The 21001-nt window shown below is 36.0% G+C and overlaps 1 long non-coding RNA gene across 1 annotated transcript in view; it reads right to left on the bottom strand.

Annotated features, from left to right (window-relative positions):
- Positions 1 to 5444: 5444 nt before the first annotated feature.
- LOC136397720 (uncharacterized) overlaps positions 5445 to 21001 on the bottom strand; it is a 76068-nt gene continuing 60511 nt past the window's right edge. Inside the window, exons 2-3 of the long non-coding RNA XR_010749906.1 lie at positions 6258 to 6320; positions 5445 to 5637 (exon numbers count right to left, since the gene is read on the bottom strand). This is a non-coding gene — a long non-coding RNA (uncharacterized lncRNA). The remainder of the gene's footprint in view (positions 5638 to 6257; positions 6321 to 21001) is intronic.

Genomic DNA, 21001 nt, shown 5'->3' on the forward strand with positions numbered 1-21001 from the left:
CCTGAGAAGTGGTTTTCCCCTGCCTGTGTGCTTGTCCACTGTTGTGAGACCTTATTAAATGGAATGGCCCAATGCTTTCTGGCTCTGCAGTTTCTCTATGATCTGCCCAAATCCAGTGCGGACCTACCTGACCTTGGCCAGCAGCATTACACATTAAATTAACATTTCAGTGAAAAAACATTTGACAGTAGTCATTAGCCTTATTAACAGTCTTTTCCAATGTTCACCTCCAAACAGCCATACCACATTGTTGTAATATGAGTCTAACTGAAAGATGAGATGATAAGGACAATATGATTTTTGTACACACTGAAAATGAGCAGTTAGTCAAAAATAACTGCCACTCAAATTAGATAAGTTTAGAGTCATACTTTGCAATTGTACAACAATTTGTAACATATCACATATAAACAAGAACAACATGTAAGAACAACAAATATGAATACTGGGGGAGATTAATATTTTATTAAGATTATAATGTATTAGGTTTTGTCATTTGCTTTGTTAAAGTCTCTCTGTAAGGGACTAATTAAATTATTGCCTTGTTTAGAATATAATTTTAATAGCTTATGCACCAAACTTAATTCCTTCTAATATTCAAGAACATCTATGTTTTGCATATTTGAGAGTTATTTCTATATGGTGAAGATTAGAGATTTGCATATGTTCTGGTATGTGTAAACCTTTTTGAAAGTAAAATCACACCCTTAAGTGAAGAGCAAATAAATCAGAGCCACAGGATTTGCTTATATAGGATCTTGCAACTTATAGCATTTTAATTGCTTAGAATTTTTTTTAATAAAGTTAATGATTAGAGCAGAAAATGAAGGCCAGACCTTATTTTATCTCTGTACTCAACAGAATGTTTGCAGTACAAAATCAGAAAAGTACACAATTGTTCAGTTTCTTTCATTTTAAATGAGTGTTTACTTATTCTAAACACATAGTCTAAATATTAAAGTGGAGACTAGGAATTGCTATTACTAATTAAAAAATGAAAAATTCAGTCAGCTGTTCAGTTATTTGCCAATACCTAAGGTAATTGTTGCAGTATTGGCACAATTTCAGTGACTTAATTCTGGAGCTTTATCTCATTGAAGATCATAATAGTCAAATCATTTAGCAGAGAGCAAGTAAAGGAAACCCAAATATACATATAAAGTTAAAATAATAAGTCATAAATATAGTGTTCACAAAATTTAGTGAACAAAATGTTAATAACCATACTATCTAAATCAATATGAAAAACTCACCATAAATAATATGAAAAAAGATTAGGTTATAGAAAATAAGCAAATATTTAATAAATATGTAATATATTAAACTCACAATTAAAGAAATATGAATTAAAGTATGAGTGTGATAAAATATTAGCTCACCAAATTAGCAAAGTTTTTAATCATATTTTTTATTGTGGACTAAGGCAGTGGTTCCCAACCATTTTTGGGCCATGGATCAGTTTAATGTCAGAAAATATTTTCATGGACAGGCCTTTAGGGTGGGACGGATAAATGTATCATGTGACCAAGACAAGCGTCAAGAGTGAGTCTTAGACGGATGTAACAGAAGGAATCTGGTCATTTTAAAAAATAAAACATGGTTCAGACTTAAATATAAATAAAATGGAAATAATGTAAATTATTTATTCTTTCTCTGTGGACTGGTACCAAATGGCCCACAGAACGGTACCAATCCACGGCCCGGGGGTTAGGGACCACTGGACTAAGGTATAAAATAGATATTCTCACAACCTTTGAGTAAGATGGCAATTTAGTATAATTTTTTTAAAAAGCAACTTTAAAATACATATAAATAAAGTTAAAATATATATATTAAATATATATATATTAAATATATATATATATATATTGACAGAGACAGAAAGAGAATCAGAGAGAGGGACAGATTGGGGCACACAGACAGGAAGGGAGAGAGATGAGAAGCATCAATTCTTTGTTGCAACACCTTAGTTGTTCATTGATTGCTTTCTCATATGTGCCCTGACTGGGGGGCTAAAGCAGAGCGAGGGACTGCTTGCTCAAGCCAATGACCTTGGGCTCAAGCCAGTGACCCTTGGGGTCAAGCCAGTAACCATGGGGTCATGTCTTTGATCTCATGCTCAAGCCAGTGACCCTGCGCTAAAACTGGCAACCTCGGGGTTATACACCCGGGTCCTCCGTGTCTCAGTACAAAGCTCGATCCACTGTGCACTGCCTGGTCAGGCTCTATATTTTATGATGTGGTAATTCCATTTGTAAAAATAATCCTTAAGTAATCATCAGAAATGTAAACAAAGATTTATATATAGCAATTTTACCATTTATCTAATTATAAAAACAAATCCTTAGTATACTCTTAATATAGAGCAATTAGGGAATAGTGAATTAATTCAATGTACCCATAGAATGTTCTATTTGATAGCTTTTAGAAAGTATTTCATAATAAGAAAATTTTTTATTTTAAGTAAAAGTAAAGATGTCTAAAAATACCTTCATTATGTCAATGTCTGTGTCTGTCTAAATACATTTGTCTATTAATGTATATAACTTTAAATTTACAAAATTAAAAATCAGCAAAAAAATCTCAAAATGTCACTTATTATTTATTCAAAAGTTGTTGACAATGAAAATATATAATTATTTCACAATACAAGAGATGTTTAGAAAAAAGAATTAGGTTAAAATGATGTTGCAAGTAGGGGAAGTTTTGGAGGGTTATCAAGTCATAAAGAAAATGACAGTAATTAACTAGTCAGTATAATCCAGGCAGTAAATTTAAACTAATTTGATTTACTTTAAAAAATATGTAAATTTTTAAGATTTTTCTTTTATTTAATCAAACCTTTAGTTTTGATTAAACAAACTAAACAGCCAAATTTACTTAATTCTGAAGAACCACCAGTGGCACAATCATGAAAAGATATCTATGTAATCACTGTTGAAATATTACTATGACATATTTAAAAATTATTAACTTTATACAAGTATTTCTGACAATATTTGCCTGACTTGTAATCTAATTTATTTTGGCATTTTCTTATATGTCAGACAGAATACAAAAGATACTTTTGATCGTATAGACTATAATCACTAAGGTAGTACAAATATATTGTTTAGATAGCCCCCCAAAACTAGTTAGATAAAACTCAAAGCCTTGCTGGCTTGATTTTTATCTGTACAGCATGTCAATTAAATAAAAATATATTAAAATAAATGGTTATTAGAGGTAGGTGAAAAAGTCAGACTACCTGGATATTAAGAGTATTAATAGTGTTTAATACTCAAACTGTTAATTTTATAACTTAAAACAAGTTATTTACCTTCTCCATTTTTCAGTTTCCTCATCAGTAAACTGGTAATGATAATTGTAGCTACTTTAAAGAAAGATTATTTTGAAGATTCTATAAGTAATAAAATATAAAGCCCATAAAAGAGTGCCTGGGATGTGGTAAGAACTCAATTAAATACTCACATTAATTATTGAGTTCTTAATCTACACATTTCTTTCACAGAAAATATTCCTGAGTGAATTGTCTATGCTATTAATTTCTTTATGCATTCAAAGAGCATTTGGTGAACATTTAATAATATTTGTTATTTTTAATTTTGAAGGCAGATGTTGGACTAAGGTTTGAAAAACCAAAGGGCAACAAAACTTATTCTGATCTAAATAAAATAAGGCATAATTTCATAATGAAGAGAAGGACCATGTAGCAAAAAAAATAAAATAAAAAATACAGGAAAGTACCAGCTGCATCAAGAGCACAAAGTTGGGCTTTAGATTGAGGTAGGTGATTGCGATTAGGGAGGGTTGGTTTTTAGGATGTTCATCAGATGCTTAGATTTGAAGAATGCATAGGATTGTCTTGGAAAATAAAGTGAAAAAGACAAATGCAGAAGGAATGTAGTATATAAAGGCACAGATGCAAAAGAAATTGTTATGTATGATATTTGAGAAAATGGATCAGGACATAGAGCATACCTTCAAGCTCAAGGATTGCTATCTCTGACCAAGCAGAGGAATGAGCTCCTTGGTCAGCTGATCTGACTGTGATTTGGCTCCAAAGGAGGCTTCTACTTATCCATTGCCCTCTATTCCCACATAAAGAGAAAAAAACATAAAAGTTTTGTGTGGGTTGTTTGGGAGATTTTTGTTTTTTGAAGATCAATTTCTGGTGGTTGGGGTTTGGTATAAGCATTGAGCTAACAACAAGCCTCCATTTGTGAGGTTTGGAGATCCCTTGTTATACAACTTACTGATGACTTTAGACAACTACTAGGTTGTTTGTACTTCTGTGACTCCTGGGTTAGTAACCAAACTTAGAGTTTTCATAAGTCAAAATCTATGAGGCCCTGGTTGGTTTGTTCAGTGGCTAGAGCTTGGCCGGCATATGGAGGTGCTGGGTTCAGTTCCTGGTCAAGGCACACAGGAGATGCGACCATCTGCTTCTCTCTGCCTCCCTCTCCCCCTTCTCAACCTCTTCCCTTCCCACAGCCAGTGGCTTGGTTGGTCCGAGTGTCAGCCTTAGGTGCTAAGGATAGCTCGGTTGACTTGGACATCTGACCCACGTGGAAGTTGCCAGGTGGATGCTGGTAGGGGCGCATGCAGGAGTTTATCTCTCTGTGTCCCCTCCTCTCACTTAAAAAAATCAAGGAACCTAAGTACTATCTTGTATCTGCTTTGGGGTGGGGGGGTACTAAGCAAAAGGCACCAATTAATAGTAAAGCACTATTAATCTAATATTCCCACTTGCCACTACTATACATGAGTGAATTTCTTTTCTTTCCCATTAGTGATAATAATTTTTATTTACCAACCAGAAAATATACAGCAGGAGGTTTGTGGTAGAAAACTGGGTAGTCAGTGGGTCTCATCACCTTCTTTAGCTTCTTTTTGTTCCTGCATGAATCTACCACCACATCTCTTGGCTCCTGCTGGGGTTCACAGTAATTTTAGTAAGAAGAGAGAGTCAGCTGTTTTCATTTAACCGGAGAAATTATTAGCAAACATTTAAGCTTGTTGAACTACTAACCAAAATTATAAATGACCCCCCTTGGGAAGGTTGAATAGCCTTACTTCTTTACTTCTACATGAACCAACGCAGATGAAATATTTTCTTTTCATAGAATCATGTTGAAGACAACACAGAGAAGCCTACGCACTTCAACTTCCTAACATTTTTTTATATCAAGTATGCTAACATTCCAATTTCATTAGCACATGGTTAATTCACAAAACACATCAGATAGTAGGTGGATTGAAGCCTTGGCTGTATTTTTAGTCGTCTGTTGGTGTCTCTGGGAGAGGAACTTAATTGTCCTCCACCTACCTCTACTCAACAAACAACTTGTTAGATACCATTACATGTAACACTCCACTTGCAGTGACCAGTTTTAGCATGATTTAGAGTTCTTTGATTGCAAGCCACAGAAACTAATTCTAGGTAAAATTTTGAAATTTATTTTAACCCAGAGAGTCTAAGGAAAAACAAAATAGGGTATATGGAGTAGAGGAATCAGGGCTGAGTCATAGATATCAGTCAGGATCTTTTGGACAGTATCTTCTGAATTCTGGTATTGGAATGTTCTCTTTTTCAGCAAGATGTCTCCATGTGCCAATTCAATCAAGAAAAAATACCTGGGAGAAAAAGTTTTAAGTAATGTGACTATCCTTGAAGCAATCATCATTACCCGAGAAGGATGAGCATAATAACTGGTATTAAATGATCAACCTGGTGTGAAAGTGTGTGTGTGTGTGGGGGGGGGGCAGGGAGCACAGGAGATGGGGTTCTCACAGATAAGGGAGATCTGTTTCCAGATAAAGCAAAAGGCACTTGGGCATCTTTCCTAAAATAATTCTCATCTTTTCTTCCATTACAGAACTCTTTATTTTCTTTTTTTCTCTTTGATTACTTTTTTCAATTTCCTTCACAGGGTGCTCTTCTTTCATATGACACATTTTTTTATGAGAATATTTTCTTTGGTTACCTTTTCTCACTCTGTGTAGTGAGACAAAAAGACAAAAGTAACTCTCGCTACAGCTCAACTAACATCTGATTTTAATGATTCTCAAAGTTTCATCTTAGTACTGAACATCTCTTTGTTGATTTCCTAATCCACCTTTCAGGTTCCTATAGACATGGCTATGTAAATTTCCTACCAGCATCTCAAACTCAACATATTGAAAATATAACTCATTTTCCCTTGTTGAAATCTTGATCTTTCTTTCATATTTGTTAATACGGTGAAAGTAATTACCATCAGTCTTCTCTGTCTCAGACACCTGAAGATGATCCTACGCTCTTTGTCTTCACTCACCACCTTTGGAAGAGATTGGCCATTATGTACATTAATTATGTCAAATAAAGATTCTTGAATATATTCCAGTTTGACTAGACTGCCTGTTTACCCTAGTTTAACCCAAACAGTCCCCATTTATACTTATTATCTAACATAGTTATTAATTGTACACCCTTTTACTCTAAAAATTATTTTAGTTTGGATAATACATTTAGTAAGTTAAATAATCACCTTACCAGTTACCTAATTCCACTGTCCACTCCTCACTACCTTAATGTAAAATTCCTTATAATATTTCCCTGTTCACAATTTGGTTTCTACTTACCTTTCCAGCTTAATTTCCTGCCACTTCTACATGGAGGATGCATTCTAGCTACCCTATGCTATTTACAACTCCCTCATTACATTCTTTAAGATTCAAATCAAGTGCTGCTTTCTCTGTGGAAGGCCTTTTTCTCTAACCCACTCAAAATCCTCTACCATCAATTCTCAGATGGTTAGGCATTCCTGGAATTATTGCCTGCATCTTCTTTATTTAAGATTTATGGCAGTAAATTGCAGCTTTTCAGTTACTTGTCTACCAATTGCCATCTCTATGTGGTAGCCACTGTGTAAAAAAAAATTATGTTGCATCCCATTTTTTTGTATGTAAATATTTATTATACAACCAAACAAAAAATGATAGCAAAACACATATTTACTTTCTGCAACTTCTCCTAAAGTACTGCTATACATTGACTAAAATAAGAATAATATAGCTTAGCATATCTGCATAACAAGTTACTCTTATTTCTCTTGGATGGTTTTATTTATAAATTTTATCTTAGTTGCATCTGTCTTCTACTTTTGTAATAAGGTTGAGTAAATGAGAATCGCTTTTTGATTGATTTGCAACCCAAATTTATATATTGCAATTGGCTTTATGGCCCTGTTTCTGCTCTACTTTGAGAAAGTCAGACCATACGTATATATGTATATATATGTGTATATGTATATGTATGTATGTATTTTGCTTATGAACATTTCAAATATAATAAATGAAAGGGAGGTTAAAAACCATTGCATGATAAGAAAACATGTTTTTAGTGTAAAAGATAGTTTTCCAAGCATTTCAAGTATGTTTTAATTTAAAAAGGGGCTTAGACATTTAAAAACATGAGTTTTGAAGGCCAGGAGAGCCTAATGGTCTAATGTGTGTATACTAGTACAAATTCTGAAGGGTCAAAAGTCACATCCCACTTTCCGGTAGAATGCTGGTGCAAATGATCTTAAACTTAGAGGTGGGCCAGGACCACCTGATGATGAAAATGGCTGAGGCCTGCAGAGTTGAGAAGGTGGTCCACATCAAATAGGTGGTGGCATAGGCCCTCCCATAGGGGACGCTATGAGGGGCACCTCTGGAAAAGAAGGGGCCCTTCTGCAGACATATTCACCTTGCCTTGAGGCTTCACTTTACAAGGGTAAGGGTTTCTTGGGCTGCTATTCATCATGGAAGCTGCACCACAGTCTGGAGCAAATTCACTTCTGGAAACATCTCTTCAATTGAGCTGCTTAGCATAGAGAGGTCCAGTAGGTGAGTCCTTCAGTGGGGGGTGGCATTTTCTACCACTCACAGGTGTGGGTCAAAAAAGCCGTTCTTCCCAGGGGACCTCTTTCCAGGCATTGGTTGTATAATCACAGGTTCTTGCAGCATTGCCATCTTTTGGGTTAATTCTATTAACGTGTGTCTCAAGTTGGCTGCTTCCATTTTCTCTTCAGCCATAACTGTTTTTACAACACAAACCAGTTACCAGATACTGATTTTGAAGAAAAAAAAATTTATAAGTTTCTTCAAGTGTCTTTTAAGTGCCTCATACTATAGCTTTTTTCACAATTCAATGTTTGATATCCAAAGTTGGGACCAATCAAAGAATTTAAACTTCATCTTAAGTCCTTCAATAAAATGATTTAAGATATACATGTGATTGAAATATATATTAGAACAGAAGAACCCAGGTTCAAAATCCAGAGGTTGCCAGCTTGAACATGGGCTCATCTGATTTGACCAAGGCTCACCAGCTTAAGCCCAAGGTTGCTGGCTTAAGCAAGGGGTCACTCAGTCTGCTGTAGCCCCATGGTCAAGGTACATATGAGAAAGCAATCAATGAACAACTAAGGAGCCACAACAATGTATTGATGCTTCTCATCTCTCTCCCTTCCTGTCTGTCCCTATCTGTCCCTTTCTTTGTCTCTGTCACAAAAAAACAAACAAAAAAAAAAAAAAATAGAAGAGGAACATGAGAATAATTCAAAAAAGAAAACAAAGATTTTTTTAAGATCTTATGTGAGGAATCCCACAAAAATATATTTTTAGATTTCTTTCCTAGAAATACAAAAAAATTTCACACAAAGTTGCTTTAGCAATAAGCAAAAATTTATTATTTCACATAATTAGAAGTCTAGAGGTAAAGTGATATGAGGATTGACTAATGCAGTGATGTATTGATATTATCAATGACCTAATGTCTTTCTCTATTATCTGTCATCCTCAATAAGTTGGTCTGCATTTTATGGACCCAAGATGGCTACAAAATCTAGGGTAGCATAAAATGGAATCTTTCCTTCTGTGTACCCCTTTAATGGACTCTATCCAGATGGCTCCCAGCTGATGTCTGTTCTCAATCTATTTGCCAGAACTGTATGATCAGACTAATCCTAACTGTCCAGGAGAATAGACTTGCCCTGTTTGTTTTTTTTTTGGCTAATTATAATTTACTTCCTGGAGCTAAGGAGAATGCAGAAATCCATGGCTATGAGATACCTGAACAAAATTGTTATTTTTAATAAAGAAGAAGGTGGGTAATGGTGGTTAGTATGTACACAACAGTATCTTCCATATTTCCTATTGTATGTTATAAAACAGTCTCTTTGATCAGAGCTAGACAGGCTTAGAACCACACCAATCAAGATGCAGCTATGTGAAGAGTTGTGTTTCTAAGCATGAAAAATCCATTGCTGGCAATGACTGTGGGCAGAGTATATAGAAAAAAATTTAGAGGATAAGTAATAGAACGGTTTATGTTTAAAGGCAGGCTGTTCCTTATATTAATTATTGTCTGACAGTTACTAAGTCTCCTTTCTTTATATTTAAGATGGGGATACTGGAATAAAAATTCATTGTAGTGACACAGTATATTGTTGTATAAAAGTGTGATTACTTGTGCCTTTCTTTTATGACATTGTAAGCTCATTATAATGAGAAATATAACTTCTTTGGAATGTTTCTGATAGCTAGTCTAACAGCCGAGTTGATTCCCAACAAGTATAGCTAATGACTGAAAAAATTGTGTTATAAAAATATGTACTAAAACCTGTTGCATAGTATTTAGCAAGCAATAGGCATTTAATTATTAGATCAGCAGTGATGATTTGACTCTTTTGACAAAACTAATTGCTAATTATATTTAATTAGTGTTAATTAGAATGGCAGGCTATTGGACAGCATACAACATGTGAAAGTAATACACCTAGAATCAAGGCCTGCTCCTTTCACAGGTATTCTAGCCTGAAAAATCACTGTCTCATTCTGACTCTCACTTTCCTCACTTGTAAAATGGGTACCACATTACCTACGTATGTCATAGTGGTGCTGTGATGATGTGATGGCTAAATATCTCTTATAGTTACTAAGTGATTCTATGGTTTCTTCAATAAAACTATGTACCGAGACTCTGTGTACTAGTGATATATTGAAAATCACCAAAAGTATCTGTTGTTTCCTAACCAGTTAATAACTTACTAATTTATCTGTGATCTTATATAACTTGATTCATATATTCCAATAAATTTTGCACAAATTTATTTGAAACCGATTGACCCTGGCCAGTTGACTCAATGGATAGAGAGTCAGCCCGGTGTGCCAAACATCTAGGTTTGATTTCTGGTCAGGGCACAGAAGAGAAGCAACCATCTACTTCTCTCCGCCTTCCTCTCCCCCTTCTCTTTCTTTTCCTCTCTCATAGCCAGTGGCTCGAATGGCTCACGCGTCGGCCTAGTAGCTGAAGACAGCTTGGTTGATTTGAGCATCGGCCCCACGTGGGCTGTCGGGTGAATCCCTGCTGGGGGCATGCGGGCGTCTGTCTCACTATCTCCCCTCTTCTCATTTAAAAAAAAAAGATGCCCATTATAATACCATTAGTTAACATTTCTTGAGTAGTTGCTTTGCACTAGACTGTTTTCTAAGTTTCCCAGGAATTAATTCATGAAAATACTATTTGATTCCATTTCTCGATGACAAAACTGAGTTTTACATAAGACAAAATAATATCCCATGATTATACAATTCATAAGAAGCCAAAAGCAGGTTTTATACCCAAGTTTGCCAGATTCCAGAACTGGGTTGGTTATCTATTGAATTATGAGACCATTCAAGTACAGTTTGCATGTCTGGGTAATGTCAAAATGGCATGAAAAAGGAATCAGGTAATAGACCATTTTTGGCTCTCTTAGTGAGGTAGTAATTAAACACTTCAGCTGGCAATTTCTTCTTGCTGTGGTATATAATACCATTTGATAAAGCTCACGTTAAAATTAATCTACTTTCATTGTCAAGAAATGATCCCCATTTAATACCTGATTATAACATATTGTTCTTGTCATTTTAAAAAAATGGCCATTAAGTTTAACTTACTTATAAGACAAAAGTGGTATTTTAATATACAACTAAAAACTAATAAAATCACTGAAGGTTTCATAGTAAAAGCAAAACCTTTGGGAGATGATTCAGAGTTTCCCATGTCCAGTACATAAAGTAATACGATTACCACTCAACAGAGAAAGTACAAAATGGTAGTCATCAGGAAAAGATGTTGTAACTACAGAAATTACAGTGTAAATGCTTTGATATTATAGATATTATATTGCACTATGAAAATAATTCAGTAGAGTACACTGGTCAACTCAGTCTCTAGTGAATTTTTCTTATGTTTTCACCTTATTGAAACAATAAGTATTTTAACTAGGAGGCTGTATTTAGTTGGTCCTATGAGCCAGGACTGACTCTGTACTATTTGAAACATAGTTGTTACTTGGTAGTTGTTTGCTGAAAGAACAAATGACAGGGTGAAGATACAGAGAATACAAAATTTCTACTTCTTGGCCCTGGCCAGTTGGCTCAGTGGTAGAGCGTCAGCAGGAGTCCCGGGTTTGATTCCCGGCCAGGGCACACAGGAGAAGCGCCCATCTGCTTCTCTACCCCTCCCCCTCTTCCTCCTCTCTGTCTCTTTCTTCCCCTCCCACAGCCAAGGCTCCATCTGAGCAAAAAGTTGGACCTGGCGCTGAGGATAGCTCCATGGCCTCTGCCTCAGGCACTAGAATGGCTCTGGTTGCAACAGAGCAACTCCTCAGATGGACAGAGCATCGGCCCCTGGTGGGCATGCCAGGTGGATCCTGGTCGTGCACATGCGGGAGTCTGACTGCCTCCCCGTTTCCAACTTCAGAAAAATACAAAAAAAAAAAAGAAAAATTTCTCCTTCTTTTGAAGGATTCATAGTCTATTTGGACACAACCTACATAAAAATAATAATAAATTAGGGTGTTGGTATGAATGTTTAGATGATCTACAAAGTGTAATTTTGAACTAAAGCAACTAATGGAAACTATCCCATGAATCAAAGACCTCGATGGCAGGATAATACTCAGAGGCTTGTTATCCACTTATACTAGAGCTTCTTCTACTGACTAAGGGAGGAAGCAGGAACACACTGCACAGAAGCATAAAGAAAGTAGAAATTAATGGTGAGGCAAAGCTCACTTGGCCCATGGTCCCTGAGCTAAGAATCATTTCCAAGTCCTGGAAAGATGAGCACAGTCATAAGTAGCTTGCTTCAAAATTTTAAAGTGTACACCAAAAGATAAGCTATTTCAACCCAGTCTTTAAAATTCTAACCATCTCTGACTTCATGAAAACTGTGTCAGCCAACTGCAGAGCTACAGATCAACATGCATCAGACTGGGTAAAACAATACCCAAGGTACAGAGGTGCAGAAAGGCTTAGTTATTGCTAGTTAAGAGAGTTGACAATCATGAATAAAAGTTGCTCTTAGTGCAACATAGAATTGTAATCAATGTCATTGTCATTTGAACCACATTGTTTGCAGTATAATCAATTGTGAAACCAACATAATTCAAAAACTAAATTAGAAAAACAGATGCTTATTTTGTTTGGAAATTTTAGTTTCATCTAGCCATATTGTATATCATTTTTTTACTTACACCACATAGAAAGAAAAATCACAGAGCATAATACAAAAATGCAGAAACATATTTAGCAAATTTGTGGATTTCATAAGTCATTTATAAACTTTGGATTTACAAACAATTTCAAAGGCTTTTGAAAATATTTATAAACACAAGAGTCTCTATAATGCTACATATAATTATCCAGGCCTTTCAAAAGCATATTTCAGAGATGGAGTTTATGCAGAGTATAAAGTTTCTTATTTGGGTTTTGTGTAGGAGACAGTGAACAATTTATTTTTCAATCTCTGTCTCCACTGATGCTCATGATTAAGCTAAATACATTGGTACAGTGAATGAAAAAAGATTTTCTTGTGCATAATTTCTAAATTGACTTGTGACATTAGGAACTCAGTCTATACAGAAAAGGATTTATTTCCTTAGTGCACTAAAGTCCAACCAATTTTTGTTTCCACTACAGTCTAAACTATTTTTAATGAATTAGGAAGTTCACTTTTTTTGATGTTTAGTTTTTTTAAGAGGTTTTATTTACTTATTAATTTTAGAGAGTAGTGAGAGAGAGGAAGAGAGAGAAAGAGAGAGAGAGAGAGAAGGGGGGGAGAAGCAGGAAGCATCAACTCACATGTGTGCCTTGACCAGGCAAGCTCAGGGTTTTGAACCGGCAACTTCTGCATTCCAGGTCAGTGCTTTATCCACTGTGCCACCACAAGTTTGGCCAGGAAGTTCACTTTTAATGATTCTGAAATACCAGGCTTTCTATGATTTAAAAACTTATGTCTTGGCCCTGGCCGGTTGGCTCAGCGGTAGAGCGTCGGCCTGGCGTGCGGGGGACCCGGGTTCGATTCCCGGCCAGGGCACATAGGAGAAGCGCCCATTTGCTTCTCCACCCCCGCCCCCTCCTTCCTCTCTATCTCTCTCTTCCCCTCCCACAGCCAAGGCTCCATTGGAGCAAAGATGGCCCGGGCGCTGGGGATGGCTCCTTGGCCTCTGCCCCAGGCGCTAGAGTGGCTCTGGTCACGGCAGAGCGATGCCCCGGAGGGGCAGAGCATTGCCCCCTGGTGAGCAGAGCGTAGCCCCTGGTGGGCATGCCGGGTGAGTCCCGGTCGGGTGCATGCGGGAGTCTGTCTGTCTCTCCCCATTTCCAGCTTCAGAAAAATACCAAAAAAAAAAACAAAAAAACTTATGTCTTTAACATTGCATGAAATCAGTGGCATTGTGTATTCAAGTACAACTTCAGTAATGGTCTGATATACAATATTGACTTGTATAGAAAAAAATTTCTAGAAATATTGGTATTTTTTTAAGTACTCTACCAATGCATCACACACACACACACACACACACACACACACACACACTCCCTTCATAAGTGCTAAGGAGAAAAATCATACTTGTGTTTATAATGCTAATTTTAGGCAATCAAAAGCATAAACAATAAATATGTTTTACTACATCTATGACACATCATTATAGTATAAACTTGAGAATTGAAGTTTTGTTTTTAATCTAAAAGTCTGAAGCACTTCTATGTTGTTTATATAAACATTTTACTTCCAGTAACTTTAAAGAAGAAGAAAAAAACCTCATCTGGATTTCAGTTCACAAAGCTCTTGATAAAACATTAGACCTCTTTGAGATTAGGGTATACATGAATCAGAACCACAAGATAGAAATTTCCTGTTTCTTACAAATGGGATAAACTGCTGTACTTGAATTATGGGACCGTTAACGAGACCTTGGAAACCTCAATTTGCTTTCCCAAGAGCCTTTTCTTAACATAGGAATGAGCTCAGGTGACAGGGTGGAAGGCTTTTTGGGAATAACTTGGGCTTTGGAATCTGTATACTTCCTGGTAAGGCAGAGAAGCACCTGTATGTAATATATATATGATCTTCACCAAATGATCTTTCTGGATCTATTTTCTTATCCATAATGTGGATAGAATAATGCATTTTTGTGAAATTGTTTTAAAAATTTCATGGCTTCCAACATGCAGAATTATTGTTATAGAATATATGCTCGATAATTACAAATTTCTCTTTCATCTTCCTGTCTTCATTTATTTTTTCTGGGATTTTTATTTCCATGAAGTAAAATAAAAGATAAAAGTTTAAACTGTATCATGAGAGTAAATAAAATAAAAGATACTTTATTTTAATCTAATTACAAGGTGAGTGAAGTAAAATGTAAATAGTGATACTACTATATCATTTTAAACAATGTAGTCACTTGATCCACAGATTTAAATTATATAAATTCAGCTGTCTTTGGCAAAGGAAATAATAAGCAAGTCAAGGAGCAATCAAAGAACAACTTAATGACCGCAGAAGATCCTTGCCATTATTCCAATAAAGGACTATAAATGTCCTAACAAGCCAAAGATGAACACATGATTTGGTTCTCCATTCAGTCATGGCTCACCATTGAGTGAAGCATGATTTTGACATTTAAAAATACTAATTTTCAGTACACATGCCCCTTAAATTCATGTCGCCCATTTCATCTGAAATTCAACCAAGGAAACAATCATCTGTTTCAATGCTAAAGGAAAAGACTGGCTCACAAGTATTCAAAATGACCTAATGACCTTTCTCTACATTTTTTTTTCTCAGTGACTGTAGAGCTGAACACATTTAGCTGTCACTGTGCTATTAGATTAAAGTACGTAACGGAAGAAAACATTGTGTTATTATTAAAGAGTGTATAAAAAATGGAAAATGCTATCCAAGTCACATAAATATGTTCAAATGATTACTTACTGTTATTGAATAAAGAGGATGGAAGAGAATATCTACTGATGAGTGGCCAAATTTGTGAAGTTAAAGAATATGTTTAGATTTGGGGTTTGGGAATTAAAATTGAAGAGGACTATAGATATTAAAAGTAAATATTCACAAAAATGTTGAATTTAATTAGGAAAATGCTAACTAAAAATTTTCTGGAGAAAAATTCAAATGTATTTTCTACATTTCTAAGATAATAGGAAAGTAAAATAATGAGTTTCAGAATGAATAAGCAAAGAGGAAAACATAGAAAAATTCCTGGAAAATATGATAACTAAACAAATCACTCCATATATGCATATGTACACACACGTATCAATTACTCAAGTTTCAGAACTAAATTAGCTGCAATGAAAATAAATAATAGTGACAAAAGATAACAGTATATGAGTAAACCAAAGGTTAATGGAGGTGCTTGAACTCAATAATTACTCTTTGGGATGTCAAGACCGAAGAGAGAACTTTCTCTAAAGTTTGTTATCTGAAGAATCAGATAATTCCTTTGCTTTTCCTGAGAGCTGGGAACCATGTTGCAATTTAAGGCAAATGTCATTCTGGCTTTTTGCATAATTTGGTGGCCTAAAGAACAGATATTTACTTCTCACAGTTCTGTATGTAGACTAGGAAGGCCAAGATTAAGATGCCAGCAAATTTAATGTCTGATGAGAACAGCCTTTTTTATGGACAGTCATCTTCTCATCGTTGTCCTCACATAAAGGAAGGAGTGAGGAAGCTGACTGGGGTCTCTTTTATAAGGTCACTATCCATTCATAAGGGCTTCACCCTCATGACCTAAACACTTCCCAAAGTTCTCACAAATATCTTCAGGTTAGATCAGGTTTTAACATATATATTTGGAGTGGGAGACACATTCAGCTTATAATAATTATTAATCTTTGAATTTTAGTAGCATAGTCTCTAGACAGTTTCAAATTAGATAGTAGCTGGAATAATTTTCAAAGTATAAGTCCTTAATTTTCATTAAAAATACAAAAAGGAAGGGGATGTTTTCTTGTTTACTAAGATTACTGTTAGCCAGCCAGTCATAGAATACTGTAGTAATCCCAGGAAATGGGATTCAAAATATACTGTCCTTCAATGCACATTAGTCTAAATTCCAAACTGAGATGTAGGCACGTAGACTCAACAGAGAAGGAGGAGCCAGCACCCCTCTCCAATGACTTATTCATACAGAACAGAAAGACCAAAAGAAGAGGGTTAACAAATACCTTTAGAAATGTAACACTAAACAGTATGGGACCCCAGGTAACAACTCGCCATTTCACGTATTTTAAGGCTGGGATTCTGCAAGAGAAATGAGGTAGGGGCAGTAAAGAGCTTCTGTACAAAAGGGTACCATGGAACAGATAGGTGTATCTTAGACTATTGCTTAATAGGCTAAGATGATAGGCTAAGATAGCTGGTCAAAGAATAAGTGCTATAAGAACTGTCTAGGTTCAAAGTAAAATGTAAGGGAAGAAATAGAAGAAATCATTAAATTTACTTATTATAAAAAACAAAAAAAAATGTAAGTAAGAAAGGTAATAGTGCAGAAGATGTCTGGTAACTCATAAGAAGAAGCAAATGACAAAAGAGGTCATAATCAATACTAGAGATCAATCAGCACTATAATACTAAGTTTTGGGTAATCATCAGAGTAACCTTATAGTCTTAGTGGGAAAAGGTAAATAGTTATTATAAATATTTAATCAGTGTGTCACATGTTTTTAGCTTAGAATCTAGAATTGAAAGAGCTTATCGTAATGAAAAGTCCACAGAATTATAAAAAGTGAGATAATTCTGTATGTCCATAAAATATGAACTTTTGGGGAAATCTGTGAATCAGAAAAATGGTTGAAACCTGACAGCACCTTATTGGAAGCAAAGAAAATGAGGCATACAAGTAATATTTATATATGTAGGATACTTAAAGTCGTTCATGCAGAGAAAATAGAAAATGCATTATTGACATATATCACAAAACACATACACAAACAAAATATGGTGAGCTTTGGTTATCTGGATTTATCAGTTTTCTATTGCTGTGCAACAAACTACTACAAACTACTAAATCTGGCATAATGTTACTCTGTTCTCTGTTCAGGGCCCTACAATGCTAAAATCAAGGCATTAGACTAACTTTTCATCTCAACTATTTAAAAAGAATCTACTCTCAAGAACATTCAGGTGTTTGGCCAAATTCAGGTGCTTATGGTTTTGTGACTGCAGCCCTATTTCTTTGCTGGCTACCAGCCAATGGCTGCTCTGAGCTCCAAAATGTCCCTTAACATCCCACGCCATGTGGTCCGCCCTCCAGCTTCAAGCTAGGAACAAGTCTTTGAATTTTTCTCCTGCTTTGAAACTTTGACTTACTGGTCTGGGAGCAGGCAGAGAAAACTTTATTTTTCAACTTTTCAAGGGCTTGTTTGATCATGTCAGGGCTATCCTATCTTAAGGTCAACTATGTCATAAGTTAATCTAATTATGTGAGTAAAATTTACCATATTCATAGTCCCAGGGGCTGTTCATAAAATGAACATGTGAGGGTCAGAAAATCCTGGAGCCATCTTAGAATTCTGCCCACCACACTAAACATCTGTTACAGTCATTCTTAGCCAAAGCAGAGCAAGTAACCCTGACTCCATGGTAACTTACTGACTACTCCATAGGGGAGGTGATAGCCTCCCTCTGCTCTGCTCTGTTCTAGCCCTTTGGGATATTGTATCTATCGCTGTGCTGCCCTTAAGAGGGGTGGCAGTGAACTGAAGTATGTTCAGAAATGAAGAATGTTTTTGAAACTGTGGCATAGAAGGAATGAGTCAAGGTCTGAGGTTGCTTAACTAACAGGAGAGGAGTCATAGAGAAAAATTGTTTCTTTGACTTAAAACACTTAGGATATTGCCACAGGTCGATATTCACTATGTGTTTTTACAGTACATGGTAACAATGAATAGGTGAAAGCAACAAGGAAGCAATACCCATTCAATACAAGAAATAGCTTACTAATACAATCACATATTCTCAGAAAATCTCTGGGTATTTGTACAGAGGGTGCCTAGTTGCTTTATTAGAGACTTTATTCTTTGAAATACAAGTAAATAGAATTAAGGGAAAAAATAGATTTATGGTCAAAGTCATGTAGGAAAATCTAGGTTGAGGAAATAAACAATGCCTGCCTCTTACTTTGGGTTTTCTCAAAGGCTTTATTATGGTCTGTGACTCTCCAATGAAAGGGTGAGCATGCCACATTCTCTAAATTAATTGAACACCAAACTTTTTATTCCATTGGACTCTTGGGACTACTGTTTTTTAAACTTTGCCTGCTAAACTGCTGTGTTGTAAGAAATTCATGGATTAACATGTGCTTTGGGCCCTGGCTGGTTGGCTCAGTGGTAGAGCGTCGGCCTGGCGTGCAGGGGTCCCGGGTTTGATTCCCGGCCAGGGCACACAGGGGAAGCGCCCATCTGCTTCTCCACCCCTCCCCCTCTCCTTCCTCTCTGTCTCTCTCTTCCCCTCCCGCAGCGAGGCTCCATTGGAGCAAAGATGGCCCGAGCGCTGGGGATGGCTCCTTGGCCTCTGCCCCAGGCGCTGGAGTGGCTCTGGTCGCAACAGAGCGACGCCCCGGAGGGACAGAGCATCGCCCCCTGGTGGGCGTGCCGGGTTGATCCCGGTCAGGCGCATGCAGGAGTCTGTCTGTCTCTCCCCGTTTCCAGCTTCAGAAAAATACAAAAAAAAAAACCCAAAAAACATGTGCTTTGAAATAACCCCTGCAGTGTCTTCTATGCTCCATGACACTTTCGAGTACGTCTCAAACTGGATCATCTTTACCAATGTGGGCTGTAAACATACCACAGCCACTGTAGAAAACGAGTGATGTCTATTAAATGCTCATGGGAATTAACTGGATTATACATATTCCCGTAGAAATCAGTTGAAAAACAGTGCTTGGGAACTTGCCTCCTCAAAGCCTAAGCTGCAAGGAATTGAATGAAAGATCACCTGCTCAAAATAAATTGTGAGATGCTAGTTTCAAATTTAAAAATAGTTATTAATAATAAAGGTAGAAAAATAAGAAATCATTATGATCCACTACTCTCGGTCAATAACTCAGAAAAAAACCCCTCAATTTTTCTGATTCGTTCGTGTTTGGAAGCTAGTACACTTTACCAACTCAGTCAGGCACTGCATCTTTGTGGTCTTCATGTCTATGTTGATGAAGTTTATTGTTATAAAAATATTAAGGGTTTCCCCACTGTTTCTTTCATGATCACTCAATAAGTCTATTTTCTTTCTAGATAGCACTGTGACCAAATGAAACTAAAACTATCCATATAGCTAGTTAAATATTTCTTGTAGTGAATCCCCAGAGATTCATGTTAGAAAAATGCTACAGTCCAATAAATTCAGCAGGTGTCGTCATTTTACAATTTTTGTTAAAAATCTTGAAGAGAAAATATAACTGACTTTTCATATCCCAGTACACCAAAAGTAGATTTCAGTAGAAAGAGAATGTCAAGGGCTTTCTCTGAAGAAATCTCACAATTGCTGAGCTAAAAAATGTTCTTGCAAATCCTTATTTTCAGCTTTGTAGGGAAAGAGCACTAGGACCTAGGAGGTAGCCTTGGTGCCCCCAGAGCCAGCTCTGCTCTTAGTCCACTTCTATATATTAAATTTATTCTCATGACTTCTTGTTATTACCCATTGCCCTCATTATCCTTTGTGTGTACGTCAGTTATTGTACCACAAATGTGATGAATTGATTTCACAATACTCTGCATCATGCTTTTCTTCACAGTCAAATGTCCAAGATCGACATATGTAATTAAAATATCATTTCTAGTAGTGAATCTAGAATTCTCTAACCATATGTTCACCATATGTAGGTCTCTTCACTAAATTTGAATTTGCCCACTACTTTCAATTCTACATCTATGGAAAACCCATTATCTAAAAAAGTTCCATTTCAGACCAATTTTCAACACACAGAAAAACTCAATGCTAAGTTTTTATTTGTATGTGTATATATATATACATATATATATGTATGTATGTATATATACATATATATGTATGTATGTATATATATATATATATATGCTGTGGAACTCTGTCATTCTTTACAGAAGTTTCTATCATATTCAGCAAAGGAACAAGGTTACCAACCCATTAATTTTAGTGAAGAAACAATTTCCCTTTTAATGTAGGCCTGTTTTTTGGATAGCATCAATGTCTGTCATGCAGGTTCTCATTTGGGATGCTAAATTTTAATATTCTTCCTGTTAATTATTATAAGTTTGGGGAAGGAGGAGAAAAGAGGTCTATTAATAAGAAAGTGCCAAATAGAACTTAATTTAAAAAAGAACTTGACACCAATACAATATCCTTAAATACAGAACATCTCAATTTATCTAAAGACAGGTAATATCTGTGTGAAAATCTTACATTAACCCACAAATGTCCTTCATCCTGTGCAGAGAAGCACCAGCCCACAGGGTGGGGAAGAGCTTAACCTCCCAGGTCCATTCAATTCTTGGCCTATAGGCGGAGATTGCCACCTAGGGAGCCAATTAGTGCCAAATATGTGGTGGTTTTTTTAATGTAAGAAAATCTCCCCTAAGAACTGGACTGAGATGAGCCATCAAATAATAGTGATTTTCAGTCACTAATGATCTGGGATTTAAA

Source organism: Saccopteryx leptura, chromosome 3 (assembly GCF_036850995.1).
Source record: "Saccopteryx leptura isolate mSacLep1 chromosome 3, mSacLep1_pri_phased_curated, whole genome shotgun sequence".
NCBI classification, from domain to species: domain Eukaryota; kingdom Metazoa; phylum Chordata; class Mammalia; order Chiroptera; family Emballonuridae; genus Saccopteryx; species Saccopteryx leptura.